General features: G+C 44.1%; 1 long non-coding RNA gene across 1 annotated transcript; it reads left to right on the top strand.

Moving 5' to 3' along the window:
- The first annotated feature begins 10,470 nt into the window (after positions 1-10,470).
- On the top strand, positions 10,471-23,508 carry LOC146813267 (uncharacterized). The gene is made up of 3 exons (XR_014966023.1): positions 10,471-10,578; positions 22,193-22,230; positions 22,468-23,508. It is a non-coding gene; the product is annotated as an uncharacterized LOC146813267 (long non-coding RNA).
- Positions 23,509-24,050: the final 542 nt, after the last annotated feature.

Genomic DNA, 24,050 nt, shown 5'->3' with positions numbered 1-24,050 from the left:
CTATCACAGCATTCTTCACAGGTATTGCATGCAGCCCATTAATAGAGGTGGCCCTGTTGCTAGTAGGTGAGTTTGTCAACTTTCATTTAGGAATAGCTGCTGGCACTTGCCCTAGCACGATGTTCTATGCACTAACTGCTCGAGGTGGGCTGAGCAAACTTGATATAATCAGAGTACTCCTCATTTGTGGCTAGTCCAACAGTGAGTGATCTGATGGATTAATGGTTGCTTTTAGCATCAGTGACATTCTTACTGCCCATTATCTTCTACTAGACCACACAGTGAATGTGCTCACGAGGTACTCCACATCATCCAGAAGTGGAAACAGTTCAGCAGTACTGTGAAATAATTTCAAATAGGATAGATTCTCTTTTTTCATCACATCACAATAATCTAGTGGCAGGATACTTTATACCTATGAATTTCCATTCTATTTGCAATATTCCTATTTTATGTGATGTCCCTTTATCAGCTATTGAACATCTAAACTCAATAACGAGGTGAAGAAGGAAAACTTGACTGCAATGTACCAAGATACACAAACTCTATTTATGGTGCATGTAAATTCAAGTCTGTCAAGGGTACTTTGCCTATTTGGTGCGGTCTGGATTGCTTCTTTTGACCAGTGGAGACATCAGATGCAGAAGAAACTTGCATCATCCTGAGGAGGCGCACTCATAAACCTGTAAGACATCAAAGATGCTGTCCTAGTACCATATTCTCCTCCTGTTAATAAGAATTAATTAGCTCACTGGTCACAGCCACCTGGCCTTAATATTGACTTGGACCAGTTAGCAAACTCGACTGAGTAGAAAATTGTACCTCATAGTGATGGGCATTGACAGTGTGTGTGTGGAACACATTTTGCTGTGTGCAGTGACCGCATTTGTTCCACAAAATATCCATCTTAACAATAGGCGAATATCCTTAGTAATAGGGAGTTTGGGGACCACCTCATCCTGATGCATGCCCAAGCCTGTTAGGGCCAGAACAAGTGGACAGAAATGTATTGGGGAAAGTAAAGGTCCTGCATGATACAGTTCCCCAGGCACAAGTTTGCAATCATGTGATAGGAAGTGATAAATAAAGGCTGCATAGGTCCCCTCCCTGAACTTTTTTAATTTTACAACCCCTGGTTCCCTAGGACTCTACATAGGAGTGAGGCACACTATCTACTCCTCTGCAAAAGAGCTCCAAGGGGATCCCACTGTGGGCAGCTGAATATCACCTTTGTGAGCAGTAGTTCAATAATTAGACATGTCTCTTCGGTGAGTGATGGCCTTTGTCCTTTTCAGTAAAATAGCCAGAGCCTGGGACTTACCTCTCCAAATTATGTTTAGTCTTAGGTAAAGGGTGCCAGTATGATTTTTTGGGGCCAAGTAGTTTGTGGTGTCATATCAGCTGTTCAATTTGCCAGGAGTTTAGAGGGAATACATTTAGATAACATTGGGCCTCAGTGGTCCTGCTGTACTGTGCCATTAAGGTGAGACATAATAGTGACTGCGAACATCAGCAGATAATAATCTGAAGAGAAAGAAACACCTGTTGAGTGTTGTCATTATGATGCTTCTGCAATGATCAATGACTTTAATAGTGACATTCTTCTATCAATTAGGAATGACAAACATTTTTGTGAGGTGCAAGTGATTTTCTAGATGACAGTGGGATTAGTCATCAACTGAAAATAAATCTATTTGACCGATTTTTACCAAATGTAAATAGGAATAAGTAATATATGCTTAAGCACTCTCAACATCCATGCCACATTGTTTCATGCCTACCCAATAAGCAGTAGGTAAAAAGGGGCCAACAGTTTGTCTGTTCCTTTGTCATTTTAACCATCCTGTCGATAGGTCAGTTCACAGGTAATGGTGAAGTGAAGAGCTAAAATGAGTCAGGGTCGCTGCTAGTTTTTTTAAACTTTTTGGTGTCTTAAGCAGAGGAAAAGATGGGGCACCAGTATTTTATGTATGTATGGGTTATTTATTAAGCCTGGGCGTAGTTTACGTAGTGCACTTAGCACTATGCGAGATATGCATAGCACTACGTGAACTGCGTAGTACGCTGTTCACAATGCTTGCACAGTGCCAGATGCTTGTCCACACTGTGCAAGTGTTGCAAACGGCATCTCGCTAGATTAGATTTTTACTCGAGCGGCAGCTTTCTCAACGCGGACTGGTAGTTTCTCATCGCGAGCGGCCGCGAGCATACGCGACCACTCGCAATGAGAAACCTGACCTCCCCGCATTGAGAATCTCGCCGGGAGGTTTATTTTCCACGCTCGCGATTGGCAACTTGATGTTGAGGACCGCGAGCGAGTAAAAAATGACAACTACGCTATACTACGCGCTTTTGCACTGTGCTATGTGCAAGTCGCGTAGCGCGAAGTAGCCCAAACTACCCGAGCGTAGCGTAGTTGTTCTCCCAGGCCTAGTACTTATTTAGTGCAAACCTTTAAAATAAAGCAGGACTGTTCCCATGGTGAGCAGGGTCAAGACTGATTTGCATATGGCTGGGTCTAAAACTGGAATGGCGTGGAAAGTGGAAAGCAAAATAATGATGGATTTAGCCCATAACTTTGACTTGGGGTGAATGTTTGGTTTGTTCAACATTTCGTCCATCATTTATTTGCTGTACGTTTCACCCTAAATGGGATGGGTCTGGCCAGAGGTGGGTCCCCTGCTCATTCTGTCAGCAGATTCAGGCTAGCTAGGCTGATGAGGGGTGCTACCCGAAACCGGTCCCAGGATGCTTGTTTCTTGTCCAGGGAAGACTTGGCCTGGCCGTTCGGGCTGGACTGTTCCCATGGCGAGTAAAGTCAAGACTGATTTGCATATGATTGGGTCCAAATTGGGGCATTGTGGTGAACCAAAAAACTATGGATTTACTAATATCTGTGACTGCAGGTGAATATTTATGTTTTTCAGCATTCCGTCCAACATTTATTTACTGTAATTTATGAGACTTAAAGCACTGTCTAATTTCTGTCATTTCCCAGTCTTCTCCCTTCAAGTGTGGCTGCTCACAATTAACACACACTTATAATTTTCTAATCTGCAACCATCTACTTGCTTGACAATACCAAAACAGAGAGGCAACAGTAACAACGTCAAAAATAGAAAAGAGAATCTTGAGTCTTCAGTGTTGTAGCTGTTAATATTGTTGATTCAAAGCATGTGCAGCCAACATGTTTCATCCGTAACAGGGCTTCGTCAGGGCTGCAAATACAATATATCCAAATCAACCAAGACAGTTGAACAGCTCCAACATACACAAAAGACCCTGACACCAGCCTTTTGTCACCCCGGAGGTGAAGGGAAGATGTTTCCAGAACCAGTTGCAGGGTGGTATGTGTTATTCCCCATTTAAATGCTGGCACCAGTCATAAATATTGGACCTCCTGAGCCACTCATCAGCTGCTTTCCTTGAACTGAGGACATTAGAGAAGAAGGGCTGTCTTGTTCCCCAGAGGACTGCCCTGCTGCTTGAGATCTGCTTTGTTCTCCAGAAGACAGCCCTACTGCTGGCAGAGGACTTCCCTGCATGAGGCCTGCCTTATTCCCCCTGAGGACTACCCTACTGCTTGAGCCTTGCCTTGCTCTGTCAAAGGGAAGATTGGACCTTCTCCCTTCATCCCAGGCTAACCTTAGTGACTTCAAGTATCAGCTGGCTGACCTTCTGGTCTGAGCTACAAGGATTCAACAAGCTCCAGAGTACTCCTGCCAACTGCAACTGGACCTGCCTTGAACTGCAAATGGACCTGACTGATCCCTGTGGAACTCGGCCAGAGGGAGTCCCTGATCTAGACAGGCCCTTGACCATTGAGAGGCATAAGAGTTAAATGCTCTGCAAATAAATGAGTTTTTGGCTGTTCGCGACTGTGAAAGGGCCTTTCATAATGAGACACTGTCGCCCCTGATGACCGCTTGTAAACCCGACTCTTCATGCCACAGCAACAACCACCGGCAACCAACAATGTAAGATGTGAACTACAGCAACAATAACCCTCAGTGACACACCAACATTAAGCTCTAGCAGCGACTGTCTGTGACGTTTGACTGGCTCTTCGCGCTATAGTGATGATCATCCATGACACTATCTCTGCTCCTTGTGCGCTCTCCTCCACCATGAACTGGCCTATTTGTGCCAGATTCTGAGAAGGTACCTTTTTTAGCAGTAATAACCTTGTCCCTGTATCTAGCCCATGCTCCATTTGCACCCAGCCTGAATATGTGACTTTCCCTTGGTCTAGCACAACAGATGACTGCGAATGGTGTTTTGTGCTATTAGGTGCTATGTGTACCTAAAACTTTGAAATAGCATGTTCTACTGATTAGATTTTCGTTGTGTTGGTCTCATTTATTTATTAAAATGCATTCTATTTTTCTAGATTTGGCTTGGGATTGTATTTCTGTTGTGTTTTTTACTTTATTACTGGTTATGAGCTGGATAAATACTTTACACATTTGCCTCGAAGTTAAGCCTGACTGCTTTTGACAAGTTACTAGAAGGTTAAGCATAGGTTAAAATTAGTGGAGGATTGTGTTGTTGCCTGAGTGGGGCTTCCACCCACCCTCAACCAATTAGTTTCCTAGAGATTGCATCACAAAAGTGACTCAAACTTGTGCAAAATGTTTGTTTTTGATTTACTTTCTAATGCAAATATTGTTTTGCACTGCAACGTTGCCTAAAAGTGCCACTGGACTCAAGCTATCCTGGCTGATGAGGACTGAAAGCCCGAAACCGGTCTTAGGATGCTTATTTCCTGTCCACAGAGGACCTGGCTTGGCTGTTCAGGCGGACTGTTCCCATGAGGCACAGGGTCAAGGCTGATTTGCATGTGGCCAGGTCTAAACTGGGGTGGCATGGTGAGCAAAATAATGATGGATTTAACCCAGATCTTTTGACTGGGGGTAAATCCTTTGATTTGTTCAGCATTCCATCCATCAATTATGTGTCTTTTTGCTTTCTCGCCCTAAGTATGCTGGGTATGCCCAGATGTGGGTCCCCGGCTCACTGTGCCACTGGAATCAAGATATCCTGGCTTATGAGGGCTGAAACCCCGAAACCGGTCTTAGGATGCTTGCTTCCGGTCCAGGGATGACATGACTTGGCAGTTCGGGCTGGGCTGCTCCATTGAGGCACAGGGTCAAGGCTGATTTGCATATGGCCAGGTCTAAACTGGGGTGGCATGGTGAGCAAAAGAATGATGGATTTAACCCAGATCTCTTGAATGGGGGTGAATGTTTTGATTTGTTCTGCATTCCGTCCATCAAAAATTGTGTGTCTTTTGCATTCATACTTCTGACACTGATGACTTGATTACCACAATATTGGAAAATAAAACTGTGTCTTAAGAGTGCTTGCTGACAGAAGCACGGCTTTATTATTCGTTATTTAAAGACAAACTGTTGATAATAAAGTACAGAAAATGCACACTAAGTTCTCCATTTCCATTTACCATTCCAGAAGTGATCTTTTAATTTATGAATGGAAAGGTTCTAAATTAGCAGTGTTTGCATAAAAAGCCACAGATGTGGAAATACATTTATTTTGCTATGCCTCAGAGTGTGCGCATTTTCAGAATCAATGCTCAACACACCTGGCCTTTTTAGTAGAAGAAAAAGTATTCCATAATGATGAAAACAATAAGAACTATGGTGTGCAGTGCATGCAGGCTCCCTCACATACATGGTCACGCACAGATTTCTGCTCTTCCGTGCAGGTTACAAGTTGCAATTCCTGCAAAGACCATATTTAATTCCTAAGAAACAGAAAATAGTGTTGTTTGCCTTTGCGTGTAAAAGTAGAGTTCTGTTATGCGAGTGTTTGTTTGCACACAAAACCGGAACACACCATTCTAGAAACTACAGTTTCATGATCAAGTTGTAGACATTGTTTAAAAGAAGCATTGCGAGCCACCTACTGTCGATCATCCGTAGTACCATGAAGCACAATGTCTTGTGACAGACTCTTTGGGGCAGATTTACAAGCCCCTTGCGCCTCATTTACGCCGCCGTTGCGTGACGCAGCGGCGGCTCAAATCCTGCGACATGGTGCCGGGTAGTTACAACGTGACGCATCTGGGAGATGCGTCACGTTGTAAAGCCCTGCGCCACATGTAGGCGTTCCTGCGCGGGGGGGGTTCCGGCGCAGGAACGCCTCCTAACAGTGGCTGAGGTCAAAATCCTGCGCCTGTCTAGACCAGACGTAAGGATTGGCGCAGCATTAACAAGATAGGCCCCCCCAGCGGATTGCTGGAGTTGGGTCGCGCTTGCGACGCAACTCCAGCAATGCGCCACTTTTACGGCACAGATGCGTCACGCATCTGTGCCGTTTTTGCCCCATGGTGCGCTGCATTGTAAATGCGCCGCATCCATGGTGGCGGAGCTGTGGTGCACAATAACTGGTGCATCCCTGCTGATATGCAGGGATGCGCCAGTTATTGTAAATATGCCCCTTTGTATTTCTGTCGGCACCATTCTACCATTCTCGCATCAAATTATTTCATCAGTTTCGCACATCCTAAGACTCTGAGGGAGACTCCGGCAGTGAAAGAAATAGGACTACCAACAATAACTCTACACATCACTATAATGGTGCAGCAATACCATACTAGAGATCTGTTTACTAAGATTTTGTGCTGTGTTTCAGTCACAAAAATGAACCGAATTGACCCAAAATCTTTTTACCCAATTTACTTTCCCTCATTAAACTAATTTTGCACTGGAAGTTCACTTGAAAGTAATGCAAAGCAGGGCATAGCGCTGCTATATAATACTTAGGGCCAACAGGGCGCTCCATGGGTGGTGCATGGGCATTCCTGTACAACCACCCATGGCCTTTAAAGCAAAACCCTACGGTTAGACCTGTCATCCTTGGCGTGGTTACCCCCATCTTTTTGCCTTCAGACATCCTATTTTTGCTGACTTTGTTTTTGTTGGCCATAGGACTCTGTGCACTTTAACACTGTGAAGCAGTGCTATAGTGCTTCTGCTCTTAGTTTGGCTTATACACAATTGCCATATTTCATTTACTTAAAAGTCCCAAGTAAAGTGGCACTACCTATGCCCAGGGCCTGTCAATTAAATGCTAATAGTGGGCCCGCAGCACTGATCGTGTCTCCCACTCAAGTAGCACTTTAAACATGTCTCACAGCTGCCATTGCAGCCTGTGTGTGTGCAGTTTTAAACTGCCATGTCAACAAGGCAAAAGAAATCCTTTTCCAGTCCACACCTCTTCAATATACATGCCGCCCCTAAGGTAGGCCCTAGACATCCCAAAGGGCAGGGTGATATGTCTTTAAAAAGAAGGACATGTACTTTGAAATTTCAAAGGCCCTGATGGTGAAAAACTCTTACATTTGTTTTGTTTTTTGCTACAAGGCCTACCTGTCATTATATTTAGTTCATGTTCTATGTCTCTCTAATCACAATTTAAAATCCTAACTTATGGTGAAGTTGGATTCTACATTGGAATTCTGAAAATGACACTTTTAGAAAGTTGACATTTACCTGCCGTAGCCATTTCTGTGTGTTACAAAGCTCGATGTGGGTGACCAATGGGCTCTGGGTATGCCTCTTAGATAGCCACACACAATTGTGAGCTTAGGAGTGACTGGAATGGGCATCACTGGCAGGATGGGAGGGAGAAGCTGGACCCAGCCCCACTTACACTTGAATAGGCTTACGGCCTGTAGTTAGTCTGGATCCAGGGTGAGGAAGGCAAGGCACCTGTGCACTTCAAAGACATGCCTCTAGAAGCTTCTCCCCTCTTCAAAGGCACAACTGGGAATACATTCTGGACCTCAGACTCCACCAATTTAATACACATCTACACTTGTAGATACTGCTGAAAGGACTGCTACTCTGAAGTACTGCGTACCTGCTGTGCCGACCTACTTCCTGCTGCCCTCTTGCCTAGGTGAGAAGTATTGGGCCTGCATCTCTTGAACCCAGAGTAACTCCAAGAGCTAGATGGCTGGTCTCCTAGCCTGCAGCCTCAGGAACATAGCAGGCTTTTAACAACCTTGCAGCTGCACCTGGGCTCTGCTCTCTGTGAGTCTACCCTGCCAAGTAGTGCCACCCTAGTCCTAGACCCTTGTAAGTGAGTTTAAGCTTCTCTGACAGCCTCTGCTGGATTCAGTGAACAGACGCATCTCCTATGCTGTGTGGGTCAACCTTAAGCAGAACTAACGCATCTCCGCTGCTGCGTGGATTGGACCATTGCAAACACTGGCATTGCCTCTACGACTCACAAAGACTTCGAACAACCACTACTCAATGCATCCCCAGTGCAGAACCTCACATCCCTTGTTCACAGCATCTTTGACTATGATGCTGGTCTCTGCATCACAGTCTCCCAGTGTGGCAGAGTAGGATCTGCTTCACATGGGTACCCCCACTTTTTGCTGGTGTTTCACTGTTTTTCAACCTTAGTCTGGCTGTGGACCTGCTAATCAGGACCCCAGCCTAGCTGCTTCCTCTCTAAAATGGTTTCCATGTACATTAGGTACATCTCTAATTGGATTCTGGAGTGCCTTATAAGTCCCTAGTATACGGTATACAATGTACCCAGGGCATAGGTACCTCAGAGGCCTACTAGGAGCTGAAGCATGTATTATGCCACCACTGGGAAGCACTCCAAAATGACACCACAGGTCTGCTACTGCAGCCTGGGTAAGGTGGTGCATGCACCCCTTACTGTGGTATAGGCTACCTATATCACTACCATTGCACACACATATAAAACCTATAAGTCACTCCTATGGCAGGCCTTAACAATCCTGAAGGCAGAGTGCTTGGTTTTTATGTGAGAGGGTGCCCCTGCATAAGCAGAGCCCCTCTGCAGCGTTCGGAGTACCTCCTCTGATGCTGTTTGATGCTGGCCAACTTTCCCTGTACACCTTTACAAAGGCAAACCTTGCACAAACAGGGTAAGCGTGCCATATTACCCAGAATGTGCTGCTCCAAGGGCAGTCATGAATGGGTGCTGCCCTGGGAAATATGGAGCGGCATCTTCAAGCCGCTCCGTGTTGCACTGTGCAGTAGGCAACCTGCCTGCACTTCAAAGAGGGGTGAGAGATGCCCTTGCAGGTGAGGTCAGTGAGTGACTGCATCCACCTGCAGGAGCAAGTCTAGGGAGTCCAAGAGACCCCCTTTTTCCCCTCCAGAGGGCTGCCTTAATGGGACGCACTTTCAGTGCACTTCCTAAAGGCATGTTTGCCTCAGCTCCTATGTCCATATTACAGCACGGGCACAGAGGCAAAGTGATTCCCTCATTTGCATGGGGCTGTGCTCCCATGCAAATGAGGGAACAGCCTTCAATGATTGTTCCATGTGCGTGAATGCTATCAGTATTGCAGAAGGAGGGTGTACAGGCATCTGCGGCCCCTTCTGTAATAAGAAAGAGCCCCGGGAATGGATCTTAATATACAACTGGGGAAGGGGCGTAACACAGGCCTCTGCAGCCCCTTTGGTGCAGGGGTGCCATCCCTTCAGGGAGCCCCCTACCTCTCAATGGCCAGTACTTCAAAGGGTCCACAATCAATCCACGTCCAAAACATACTTGTGAGACTCAGGGGTCGCTCATCCTATTCTGCAGGGAGAGGCGTCACTTTGAGTTACACAACTGAAGTGTGGGCTACTGAAGACACCAGATGTACACAATGCATCGCCAGTTAAATAAACCCTGAAACGGTGCACACCCCAACACGTAGCGTTGACACTGTTCTGCCTCCAAACATCCTCGGTGTAGAGGGTGAAAGGAAAGTTGAGACAGCAAAAGAAACAAACTGGGAAGAGCAATGGATTCCCAGCTGTATTCATGCCCAGGTGATAGTCACTCAGATAGTCAGACAGTGAACAATATTGACACTTACGTGAAGGCAGATGGCCTCAGTGGGTGGGTCAGCAGTGAGACTCTGCTCTGCTTGAAAGGATTATAGTGTGGGGGCATCAAGGGGTGGGCAGGTGATGGGGGAAGAAAAAAATAGGACTGACTGGAGGTCATCCTGGGGACACGCAGAGTTGTCTCCATGGCAGGAAAGGAAGATGTATTTCTCTCTCTCTCTCTCTCTAGCTATCTCTCTCCCCCAGTATCTACTCCTGAATAGTGCTTACCAAGTTGCTGGCATGTAGCACTACACAAAACTCATATCCATGCAGAGGGGCAGGGTTTAACTCCTCTTTTTACTAGTCTTGACCCAACTGGAAAACAGGTGTTTGCTGTTGTGATGATATTTGAGCCAAACACAGAGGGCATTGTATGCCCCAAGGGAATGAGTGTTCTCGTTTATCAAACTGAGTGGAAAGGTTTTAAGTTTCCATTCATTCTAACTCTCTTTAATTGAAATGTGCTCGAGAAATGAACTAAATTAACTAGTGTCAGCGTTAATGTTTCACAGAAACAATCTGCAGGTCTGCCCATAAAACAACAAGCACTGTTAATTGCAGATTTCATTTTGCAAAGCTTTGCTACTTGCTCGGGCAGCAGGACCTGGCACACTGTGCCACACATCACCTCCACTCACTGTAAACCAGTGGAACCAGATACCAGCCTCACTCAAACCCCCACAAGGTAAGCTCTGTGAGGTTACTGCAAAATAATCCGCATTTAGTTGTGCCTTCTGTCCAAATTGTGGCACATGCCTCACTGGTGCTTACTAGTTCCAGGTGCTGAATTTAAGAAAAAATTCTTTTTTTAATGTTCCATATGTCTGCATGGAGGTGTGATAACAAACTTTAGGGTTTTGTGTTTGGCAGAAACCCTTCTTCTAAGTGCTTTGTGTTGACTGTGTAGAGACACAAGGCCAGACCACAAAACAGCTCTGACTGGCGCTATTACATGTCCTTGGTGGTAAATTAAGGCAGCACTTCCGGTAAACATGTATTACGACTAGATTATGAAAACAGGGTTCTGGAGGTGGTAATGTGTAACACAAGTTGTTGTGATCATTTGCCACATGGAATGTTGTTCTGATGGTGATGTGTCTTGTTGTATTTGTGCTGCGGTGTTTCTGTGCTGCATTATTGCAATGTGATTTTATTGCGTTGTACCGCAGAGCAGACAGTTCAGTTTTAACTGTTTTGATATGATGTGGCCTGTTTTGTTTTGATTGTGCTGGGATGTGGATTTGTATATGGGAGCATATTATGTATAGTTGTTTACTTTAGATATGTCAACAAATGCTGCTATATTTCCCGCTCAAAGGAGCAGATGGCTTGAATGTTTCTGGGGCAAGTAACCACATACCACTGTCTAGCGTAGTAGTAAAATATCACTTCTTCAGCTTATCTACTACTTACAAAACTAGTCAGCCAAAAACTGTGCCAGAGACTGTCTAAACGTAGCTCTCCCGTCCTCTCTTCATGAGATACTGCTCTGAGTTTGAAGCTGTACTGCGACTGTCGAGGAAGGCTCCCATTGGCTGATAGGAGCACATTGTGCCTCTAACTGGAGATGGACAGCTCGTTCAGCAACATTAAGCCTTTACAGGGTGCTGGGTTAGCCTGAACTGGGACATAAATTAGGCTCATGCACCAAATTAAAAGTGGCCCCTTTTAGTGCAATCTAAAAAAGTGGCCCGTGTTTCAAAATAGGGACAGTTTTAAACTTGTAAAGACATGCTGTTCAAGTGTTTTCTAAGGTGTGAAACACTGTATGCATTTGAGCTTGCTGCAGACAATGTTTGTTATACTAGCAGTAAAAACTGTTCAAATAGACCATAAAACAGACCATGAACTGTCCTGTGAGACCAGCCTATCGGGCAGCCGCAGTCCGTGCAGGTAACAGAGGTGGGGCGGTGGCGGTGGGCAGGGTAAGGGGGAATTTCGAGGGATGATGCCAAGGGAAATGTAATTATTTTTTTTATTTTCCCTCTACAACGTCCCTCAAAATCCCCATTACACGCCCCACCACCCCACCGCTGCTATTGGGCACTGCCTGATTGCCCTATAGGCTAGTCGAAGCCTGTGTTGGGTAACGCTGCGTGATGCTACGTCAGTATGAATCTGTTACCGCATTGGCTGAGACCTTACATTCTATAAAATCCAGAAAATCAACAACTGTTATCATGCTAATATTTAAAAGTGACTACATGTTTTTCAAATTAATGTTTAAAATTGTACCAACTGTTCTGTACAACTCTTGACTGTAAACCTTTGCACACACACACACACACACACACACACACACATTTTAATGCCCCTGTCTTATGTCTTAAAAATAGAACATGGAAAAATAGAAATTGGCTCACCTAAAACACTTAGGGGCATTGACCCTTTAACCATGGATGTTAACTCATCAGATGATACAGCTGAGATTTCCACCAGTTTCTTTTATCTGTTGGTCTTGGTTTATTCTTAGCACACTGGTACTTGCAGGTTTGATTTACATGTTGAGAAAGTGGGACCAAAAGTGACGCAATTAATTACTAAACAAGAACATTTTGAACTACTCACATCTGATGATTAATTTGCCCTTATCTGTTTTCTTTGCATTTTGATACTTTTGGTGTAGGTTTTCCCATCATATATGCAGGAATACATGTACCAGAATGCAGGACAGTGTCTAGTGTCTGTAAATATCTAATGATGGATTATTTTCTGACATATGGGACACCCCTCCAAAAAAAAACAATTGTAAAAAGTGTTCTAAGTTGCACAGTTATCAAAGCAAAAATATTTGCCAGCAGTCTCTGATACCAAAGCAAAGTATGTTTTGGGGGCCATATGTGTGCATATTAAGGTAGGTTCCAGTTGGACGTGACATGAGCATGTACTAGCAGGGGAGGAGCGATGGGGTGAGAGTCCACACTTCTGTTGATTTGTACTGTCCAGTTACACTATTTGACCCATAACTCCAAGAAAAGACCTCATACCCTACACCTGTTGAAGCTAGAGAAATAGAGGAGCAGTTAGTTCACACTCCAGACAGCAGAGCAGCAAGCCACACCCACACCAGGTCTTTGCAGCTGAATGAATGGAGTAAATAAAATGCATTTATAGAGCTCACATACTCCATTGTTTCTTGTCGTGAATAAGCTGACACAGAGCACAAAGGCGCATCATGTTCCCTAAGATCACGACTATTATGGCTCCACTTAAAATTTTTGAACATCTTCAACATCTTTCCAGGGTAACAGTTTCATTGACCAAAAGAGTTCAACAACAAAAACAATGAACAATCAATATGGTGCCTCAGTCAGTACTCAGTCAGAGTAACAGAAGCTGATAAAACAGTTTTGGTTCTAAATTTTGAAATAAAATGTAGGGGTGGGCGGAATGTGCGAAATTCACTTTCGCAAATTATCGCGAAAATGTTAAAAATCACCGCAAACACACGGAAATATCGCGAAGATGCGGAAGTTTTTTTCACGCTCGTTCGCGGTATTTTCTGCATGGTCGCGGCTCGCCAACTTATCCATGCGGTTGCTCGCGGGTGCGGCCATCTTATTTTCACTTGTCTCGCGGTGCATGATCACGAGAAGAAAGACGTGATCACGCGACGAATGACGTTACTGCGGGCGCGAACTGTCGCGAGACAGCGCAAATGGCTACCAACAATCCAACATCTCATGAAGAACGCGACCGGATCGGGAAAACTTGTCGGCGAACGCGGGTATTCAGTTCAGGCGATCGTGCGCACGCGAGAATGTATTATTTTACAGCGCGAGCAAGCAAAACATTTCTGGTAAAATGCGGATTCCGGAAACTTTGAAATTTTCGCGCTCTCCGCGGAATGCGAAAATGTCAAATTAACGCAATTTACGTGAGCGGAACGGAATTTTAGCCCAGGCCTAATAAAAAGTGAGAACATTTCGAAAATGAAACTGTAAGTTAAAACATGTAAAACAAAAATGGAAAGGGAGAAGGATAGCTTCAGCTTTAGGACAGGTAAGAGTGTCATTAGGGTTAGAGGTAGCAGTAGGGAAAGAGGAAGGGAGAGTGTAAAGGTTAGGGTTAGCTTGAAATATGACTAGAAATGGTGCACAGCTATGCCGCGTGCTTGTATGTGGCAGCGGACCACCACCCGTCAGATCACACACAGCGGTTCCTACACAACCTACTGCTGGCTAGTCTGAACCTAGCAAAGCAGGCCGTGGTAGACGAAGCCCTGCAACTAAAGGATTACAGGCAGCTATCTCACACATAGCCCAGAACAAGATGCCGGGCACTGATGGGCTGCAGGTTGAATACTATGCCACCTTCTCCGCACAAACCACTCAGCACCTGCTGGAGATGTTTCATGAGGCCAAAATGACCAGAAGCCTCCTGGAGATGCTTCGTGAGGCCCTGATCATTGTCCTGCCCAAACCGGGAAATACCCATTGGACGTTCGCTCTTATTGCCTCTTTGCAGAACCTCAACTGTAAGATCTTGGGCAGAGTGCTAGGTAATTGCATGCGTTCTATTATCAACGCTCCAGTGCATGTTGACCAATATGGTTTTATAGCAGGGTGCAGCACCCTTACCAGTATCCGCTGTCCATAAGGCCTTATACATGATACTCCTGTGGATGCCTTGGGTTGGCTGGCTGTGTCGTTAAAAGGCATTTAACACCCTGAGTTGGGATAATCTCTTCCTCACCCTGGAGTCCATGTGATTTGGCCCTGGCTTCCTGAGATGGATTTGCACCATGTACTAAAATTCAACGGTGCGGGTTAAGACCGGACAGATGATCACAGACAGCTGTGTTGTATGGAGAGGCACTGGACAGGGGTGCCTGCTCTTCCCTTTAATTTATGCGCTTGCCATGGGACCGCTGGCTTGCCAGCTTTGTCAGTGGGATCAACAGTGGGGAATCCAGGAGTTGGTGGCAAACTACCTCATCTCGCTATATGCGGATGATGCCCTGGGGTATCTCAGGCCTCAGTGTAATCTGTCCTAATTCATGCCTCTTCCCACTGCGCTGCATTCTGAACTATACAGGTATGCCCTGACGAAAGCTTGCCTTAAGTGGTGTTATGATGCCTTCAAATACCAGGGAATCCAAATTTACCACTTGGAGAAGAATCTTAGGGAGGGTAATGGAGACAAGGCACTGGGATATAGCCACTGGCCCATGCCCTTTTGGTGCTTGTTACCCCATTCCCCACTAAGCCCTTAATGCGATATCCAAGGTGCTGGCGCTGCTGTGATTACTTTACTTCTCTGCTGCACTCCTGATGGTGCGCCCCATAAGTTCATTATGCGAGCTCCATGGTCTTTGCTCAACTTAATCTGGAGTGGCAGATGTCACTCACCACACTGTAATGCCCTGAACTGAAAAGTGGACTTGGAGAATTACGCGGTGGTGCAGCTGCAGTGACTGATGGCATAGCTATGGGTTCCCACTTGCTCCAAATTAATATACCTTTGCAAAGTCCCAAGTAACAGGAGCATTTACACTTCATTGTCCAACTCAACTGTTCACCCTCATCATGATATGTGTTAGATGTCTGTAGCAGCTACCTGGTGGCGCAGAATTGTTTACGGCAAAGGACCCCCACCCTCTAGTCCCCTTCCATCGAGATCTGGGATTTACCTCATCTAGCTGGCGCTGCGCATCAATGTGACACGGGTGTGTGGCGGGAGGCAGTTGTCGACCGATTGGGGGACCTCAATCAAGAGGGTGTCCTCATGTCTTCTCAAGACGCCATGGACAAACACAGCTGAGAACAGGTGAGTTTTTTACATTTCACACAACAAGTAGCGTGGGCCCCCCACATCTATCGGATTGGAAAAACTTCTGCCTCATGGCACTATACGCTATCAGTACCCTCTACACATTCCTAAACCTCACTCTACCCAAGCATAGAGTGCTCCTGCAGCCCTTGTCGAATAAGGCTTGGACCTGGGCACCCCAACAGGTGAAGGCCAGGTATTGTAACCCAAGGTTCCGTTTCAAACATTTTAACTAGGAAAACCATACTTACCTCTCTCTTCAGCACATTAAGTGCATGTTCCCGACTTTGGCTCCTGAAGGCCTTTGTTGCAAATTGCTAGATGCTGGGTTCTACCATATGATGTGGGATTGCCCATTGCTGCACCCAGTATAGCTCTGTTGCTCAGTTGCTGAACTAGCATACTATTTCCTTGCACTCAAACCCAAATCCTGCCTGTTGGGGCTATGGAGACACCTCTATAGGTTCACTGTCCTCATATTTGTCCTGTTTAAGAGGCAGGTAGCAAAGGTGTGGAAGGTGTTGGCCTACCCAGATCTCCAGCACTGGCTGGCACCATGTGAGAAGCTGGCTGAGGCAGCATCCAACCTGGGGTTTACCCCACAGCCCTCAATGTGTTGTTTTGGGTGCCCCGGTGGGCACCGGGCCACCCACCTATGTTAAAGGTAGGCACCTAGGAATGAAGTCCCTGAGACCATAATAGACTCTGGGAGGGGGGTGCACAACCCCCTTCCCAGTCAAATAATAGCTATGGAGGCTTCTTGGATAAATACACAGGTAGAGTTCAATTCTGGACCTGAAGCTTATTTCACAGATACTAAACATTAAAGAGAGGCACTTACAAATATAAACAGAGTTGGTGCCCTCGTTAAAGCTCCCTTTCTGTAAAGGACAAATCAACCCATCTTCTTGTTCTTGACAAAGCAGGTGTGTTTTTTTCTACAATTCCACACTGAAAATCAATCTGAAGTCCTTGATGGAGATGAATGCATCGTTGATTTATTGGATCACCATCTCTTCTGTATTGACCATCCTAGACAAGTGGGTTCTTTTTTGTTGTCTCCTAGTCTGAGATCTATGGTTGTACCTTTCAATTACTGAGTCTGCAAATGTGCAAAATCACCTACAAGCGCCACCTGTTTAGCCCTGTCCCTTCTACGTTAGTAGTATGTAACTAGGTTCTTGCTAATTTCAAGGCTGATGGAAAGCTGAACTCAACAAAGTGACCCGAGCGTGCTTCCTGCCAGATGTGATGCCACATTCTTGATGCAGAGAAATATAAGGACATCTCCACAAACTAAAATAAGTAATATGGTACTTACCCGCTGCTATGTAAACTATAAAAAAAAATTAACACGTTCATTTGAAGATATCTTCAGTGATGTCATCAGTGATGCCATTTAATATGTCATAAATAAAAAAATTTAAAAAGCACAGGAGTTAAAAATAGCATAGCTTACTATAATTTGTGCCCCTGCCATGCACTGCTTATGACCACACATATAACATCACGCATGGCATGATAAATGATGCCATTGATGACATCACTGATTATATGTGTAACTCACAAGATGAGGCCTTCCTGGGTTACATACAGTTTATCTCTGACATTTCTAAATATTAAGTAATCACTGTCACTGGTTAGCGGTCGAGAGTTCTGGTTCCATGATTGATGAGCAATAGGGTCTTTCATTTTCGACATGTCACTGTCTTTGCCCGTGGCAATGACAATTTGCTCTAATGACATGGCAGGTGATGTGCTCGATTTTACAGTGACGTTTATGTAGGTTTCAGATGCCTTAGATCGGGTACCAGGGCATTTTATGGGCACTTCTGAAAAAGAATCAGCAGGATTTTAATCCTTCACGGGCAGGTGAATGATGATGTAGTTGTGTTCCTGTCGTCTCAGACCTCCAATATATTCAAAACAAGGTTGGATTTTGGGTTTTGAATTGCCAAATATTGTCAACAGTGCTTGATGATCGGTCTCTGCTGTGAAACGTTTGCCATGTAGGAGCACAAGCCTACACCACTGCCAATAATTCTTTCTCAGGTTGTGAATAAGCACAATCAGTTTGTGACAAGCTTTTACTGGTGTATGCCACAATATGCCTCCAACATTTGGCTGTTCATTGTGCTGTGCAAGAATTGCGCCTAGCCCGAGAGGGCTATCAACGATAACTTTGGTATGAAGCTTGGGTTCAAAGTAAGCCATTTCGGTGGCATTCTTAATGGCTTGCTTGATTCTCCTGAAACTTTCTTCACACTCACGTGACCAATGAAACGCAACATTGTTTTTAATCAGTTCTCACAATGGTGCACTGACCGTCGCAAAGTCTTGTATGTATCTAGAATAGTAACTGGCTGTCCCAAGAATTGAATGTAACATGGAAAATTCTTGTGGGGGATTGGCACTAGGTATCGCTTGCACTTTAGCTAGATCAAGTGTCATACCCCCATCAGAAATGGTATGGAAAAAGAATTTCAAACATGTCTTATGGAGTTCACATGTGTCAGCATTCAAAGTCGACCCAGCATCATTTAGCGCTCAACATACTTGAATGAGAGCTTTGTCATGCTCTTTCTGAGTAGCTATATAAATAAATATGTCATTGCTATAGTTGTAGGCTTTAACAACATGCTGTAATTACTTCTTGGAAAAGTTCTGCAGAAGAGGACAGACTAAAACTCAGTTGCTTATGCCAAAACAGACCAATGTGTCTAGAAAAGGTTGTTATGTACCTGCAGTTCTCATTCAGTTCACATTGGTGATATACTTAGTTTAAGTCAATTCGAGAGAAACACTTTGAAGCACTCAAATGAGTTATCATTTCAGCAACATGTGGGCCTGAATGTCAATTTCTCTTAATGGCCTGTTGCATGTTAATGCAAAGGTGTTCAGCTCCTTCACTGTCTCTTTTAGGCACTACAATGGGAGATACCCATGTGTTGGATCAGTGGAGTGTTCAATGATATTGTGTTTGAGCAATTAATTAAGTTTACTTTCGAAAGCTTTTTGCAACTGAAACACAATTTTTCTGTGTCTTTGGGCAACAGGGCAAACATCCACATTCATATGTAACAGAGCTTTCCTAACCCATGAATAATAAAGAAAACTGAGGGCCTCATTTATGAAAAGTGACGCATCACTGCGAGAAAACAGCGATGCGTCACTTTTCATTGCACCCTCCTTATGACACCTACGATGCGTCATATTTACAGTATGACGTATCATGTCACAAGGAGTTACAGATAAGTCAGTATTTCTGACTAATCTGCAGGTGCAAAAATGACGCATTGATGGAGTGTGTCACAAAAGTGACGCAACTCCAGCAATTGGTCATCATTACACATGGGCAAGTCCCATGTTAAATGATCCTGCGTAAGATATTGACACATTTGCGTCCTAGAAGTGATGTAGTAAAATCTCATAGATTTCACTGCGTCACTTCTACGAGGCTTACTTGCGTCGGAACGCCCCCCCTGCATACATTATACCTGGCGCAGGTATAATGTGGCGCAGGGGTTTACAAAGTGACGCATCTTCCTAAATGCGTCACTTTGTAAATATGGCGCAACTTGGTGCATTTTTTACGCCGCTGGTGCATCACAAAAAGTGACGCACCGGCTGTGCAAAAGTGATGCAAGGGCTCATAAATAAGCCCCTGAATTTCTATTTCATGACGAGCGATAATATTGTAGTTCACTGATATCAGTCTAACTGAGCTGTGCTGGGAAGTATATGAATAGGGGCTTGTACCACGCATTTCTTGTGCTACATCGTGGCTACAATGGAACCTTGACTTCTGAAGGGTGCGAGTTTTGGAAATGGAGATAATTTTCAATATTTCTCCTCAGATTGATGTTTATCGACGGACCGTAAACAAGAATAAAATATAGTAAACACCCATTTCTCTTCAGAGAGAACTTTTGGACAATGTTTGTTAGTCTTTGGTGCTTTTTGGAAGCCTCTCTGAAGTTAACATCAACATTTCGCAATTATCATTGTCACTTTTCTTGGAAACCTTTTTTGGCAAACTCTTTGACTACAATTTGGATGAGAATCAACTTTGTTAGGTGTCAATTTGCCTAATTTTATGTGACAACTTGGCCTTGTGAGAGCACACCGATTGTTGTTGATGCAGCGCTAAGTCGCCATTTTGTTCTTCACGCTGTGACATACCTACTTCTCCCTTCATCTTGCAAGCCCTCGCAAAATAATTTGCTTTGTCACAGCTGTTGGGGACATCTACTATCATGTGGTATGGCAATGCACATCTGAAACACATTTTCTTTTTCTGCGCAGGCAATGATTTGCATCTCTAGCTTTAAGCTTGGGCCTTCATTTCATGTTCATGCCTGACGCACTCTAGGCTACTATAGCCACCAGGTCAGCCGCTTGATGAAAAAAACGTTCCTCAGCTCGGGCACCTGTAAGGGCTTGTATGTACCAAGCTCAGTGTTTCCATCAGCATTTGTCATCGACAGGGATCTGAGATACATTAATCTATAACTCTGAGGCGGGCAACTTCCTCATCATTAAATTAATTGAACTTACAGTGCTTTATGAGGAGATCCAGTCTCTCAACTAACAATCAATGGTTTTCCCTACTCTCTGGCATTCTTGACTGAAGATGTATCATTTGTAACCTACATTGTCACTGGGTTGAACTCAGCATTCCAGGCTGCTTTGATTTGATTGTACATCACTTCACCATTTTGTGGGATTTTTTATGGCTTCTTTCAGACCTTCACCAGCCATGTTCTTCAGATACTTGATGATGTTTTTGTCATCTGTTTCATCTATGGAATCTATGAAATCCTCAAATCTTTATCCAAGTAGTCGAACTATTGTGTTTTTAGGCAGTATCAGATGATCATGGCAGTTTTAAAAATGCAGCAACAGTATACCAAGTTGTGACTGTTACTGACAGTGAGAGTATGCTCTGTCCACTTGGACCTGTACCATTCATACCATCTGTAAGTCCTTGCGATGTGCTGGCTTCAGGGTCATCTTTGACAAATTGAGGAACTGACCTCAGCCTTGCTCTTCATTAGAGCTATTTATCTTGACGAAGATCTGTAGAGATGTTCTGGGCCCTCACACAGCAGCTTTCCTGGATGGGCCACTTCCTTTAGGGACAGCTCTTGAAGCACGACCACGAACCTCTATTTGGGGCCACTTCACAACATGTTATGCCCTGATGCTTTGGTAACAAGACAAGTCCTTTAATCTCCGAAAGGTTTGATAAGCAGATAATGCTATGATATTTAATTGACTTTGCTCTTATATTTCTCTTCGTAACCACCTGATTGATCTCTGCTTCATAGCACATCATTTTACAGCTCAACTTGATTATCACCCTATGCTGCCTTTCAAAACCTGGTTGCATGTGCCTTTAGAGTTATCACTCCTATGATACATATCATTAATTGGCAAAGTATACCTCTGTTGGCACACTTTCCATTAGATTGTTGGCCACTGTTGAGTACATTTTCAATGCTACTTTTTTTATCTTTGAAAGCTTTGCACAGGCTGGCATTATGCTGAGATTCCACAGGTGCCAGCATTGATTTTGCACTTTGAATGCAGCACACGTGGCACTCACAAGCAGTTTGCTGGTCCACGGCAAACTCTCTGGGAGAGCACTGTTGATCTACAGGTTCCTTATCTTCTCCTTGTCATTAGTTGTAGTGTCCTACCCAGCCTGATTACTCACCAATGACTATGCCCCACACAGAGAGAATTATACACATCTTTACTCTTCATCCTGTAAGCAAGAACTCCACTTTCTAAACCCACATTCACTTCATTCTGAGTGTGATGGTAGATCACACATACAACAACAAACAAATAGATAGGGTTTTGTGTCAAAAGGCATGGATGGTAGCATGGGAACAACCATGTAGCGCCTCCTTGTTGCTAAGTAATACAAAACAGTGCTTTGTGTTACTTTCAGGGTACTTTTCAATGCAAAACAATTTTTGCGCTGGAAAGTAAATTGGTAAAAAACATTTTGCGCTGGCCAGCATCACTTTTGTGACGCTACCGAGAACAAAACGTGTAAAAATCTACCCCTAAGTTTCATGGCTATGTACCGATGTAAGGAGGTGAGAGAGGGATGCAGAGGAGAGTGAATTGACTTGGAAGATAGAGAAAGTGAGGGGAAAATAACACAAACTTGAAGCACTTGTGAGAGTGCAACAATGCAAAGGAGAGAGAGGTAGCTACAGGAAGACACAAAGAACAGAGAGTGGGCAAGGGTTAGAACAAGTTACTCTTCTAAAGAGAAATATACCTAATGGGTATAAAAATGCGAGTAAACTGTACTGTTTAATACAAACGTTTGCAAAGTTTTAGAGAGGTAATAACCTACAGGTGGGTGGAGGTCATGCAATATGTTTGGTCAGTCTGTGTATGGAGGACTAGTTACATATTTTTGCAAGGATTCTTTTTCTGTCAGTGTCCAGATTTTCAAGCCATGTGACCAAATGATCATTATTTTTTTATTTTTTTTTATTTTGCAGAGTTTTATGCAGCGCAAACTTGACCCGAATCCAATCAGGTAACAGAGCACTTTACATAGCACCAGTTACATTACATGAGGACACACATTAATTTTTTTTGTTAGGTACGGGGAGATTAAGGGATTTGCCCAGAATCACAGAATGTTCGGCATCATTACTGAGACTCGAACCCAGTTCCCCAGGTCTGAGGTCGAGCGCCCTAGCCGTTAGGCCAACTCCTCTCCCCGTCTTTGCAGCAGCCACTTGATATGTTTTCTCTTTCTTTAAAATTATAGGTCTAGTCGGCTGATGATCAAGATGATTCCAATGATACTGCTCTTCCTGTACTTCCTGCCTCTGGCATTATCTGCCACTTCCTACACTGACTGCAAACCAATTACGGCAGAGACTGGTTACATCAGATTCCTCAGAGAACATTTCGACAATCCGAAGAGTGCTGGTGATGACTATTGCAACATTATAATGCACAAAAAGTGTGTGATAAACCTTGAGCACCCCAAGGCACCATGCAAAGAGACCAACACCTTTATCCATGCCCCAAAGACACTTATCCAAGCTATTTGTCTGAAAATGGGATCACCTTATGGAAACAACCTGCGGATCAGTCATGGTCGCTTCAGTGTCACGACCTGCAGGATCAAAGGCAATGCCACTGGCAGCCCCTGTCAATACAATGAGAATATTGCCCTCAGGAAAATTGTGATATCTTGCGAAAATAAGCTACCTTTGTTCCTTCAGGAAGGAGTAAATCTTGTAAACTGAACAAAGTGGGTCATGCTTCTGACTGCCAATATTTAATCAATTACACAAAATTCTGGTTATGGCCAGCAAGGTCAACAATGTTGTACTTCATATGATTTAGCTGATACTCAAACCAAATCTAATTTTCTTTATAGAACTTCCAGTTATGATATTATTTCTTGGAAGGATATCAAGCACTATCTGCCAATCTTAATTTTACTTTTACTGATTCACATTTTTCCAAATTAACGGACAAATCTATAAAGAGAGGCCTACTTAAATTGAGGTCACCTCTTGATTAAATTAACAGTTGTCTTTTTCTGAAGATTAAATAATTTGTTAACACTGTGAGGTACCCACACCTCAGATGAAATTAAGCTATTTTAGTGCTTACAGAAGAAGCTGTAAAGGATTTAGAGATGAACGACAAAATAAAAGATCAAAAAAGATTCATATTGTCAACATAATGACTAAAAAGTGCTGTCAATATGCTCTGATTGTTTGAAGGTTCAGTGCAAGGATCAATTTCCATAACTATTATGAAACAACAACAAAATGTATTCTGATGAAATTAATTAAAAAATACAACAATGTTTTCATGTCTAAAAACGAAAAAATACCAACAGGTTTGAGAAGAAATTTAGATGTTTGTAATAATAAATATCATTCACACAAAAGCAGCCCTGTTTCAGGAAATATCTGGAAGTGTCTCCCTGGTGGCAGGTACATTTCTGCCCATCCCCTTCTCCTTCAACCTTGGACACAAGACCAGCAAAATGCGTTCTAAATTAGAGGTGGGCGGACAACTCCGTTCCGCCCAAGGAATGTGCGGAGTTTAGCCTGTTCAGCGTTCTGCAAAGTAGGCGGAACTGCAAATCTCTGCACACTCGGGCGGAGTTGGCCTCCCGCCCACCTCCCGCCCGCACTATTAAAACATTGAAAATAAGAATTAAAAACCTTACCTTATCGGGGGCGTTCACAGGCTTCCCTTCTTCTCCATCATGACTTTACCTTGAAAACTGCACATGCGCGGGTGCCTGAGCTTTTCTCACGAGGAATGCGCATGCGCGGGCGCCCGCGCATTCGCAGTTTTCAAGGAGAAATCACGATGGAGAAG

This window comes from Triturus cristatus, chromosome 7, assembly GCF_964204655.1.
Source record: "Triturus cristatus chromosome 7, aTriCri1.1, whole genome shotgun sequence".
NCBI classification, from domain to species: domain Eukaryota; kingdom Metazoa; phylum Chordata; class Amphibia; order Caudata; family Salamandridae; genus Triturus; species Triturus cristatus.
Note: the sequence above shows the minus strand (reverse complement) of the source record. Positions and strands in the feature narration are given on the sequence as shown.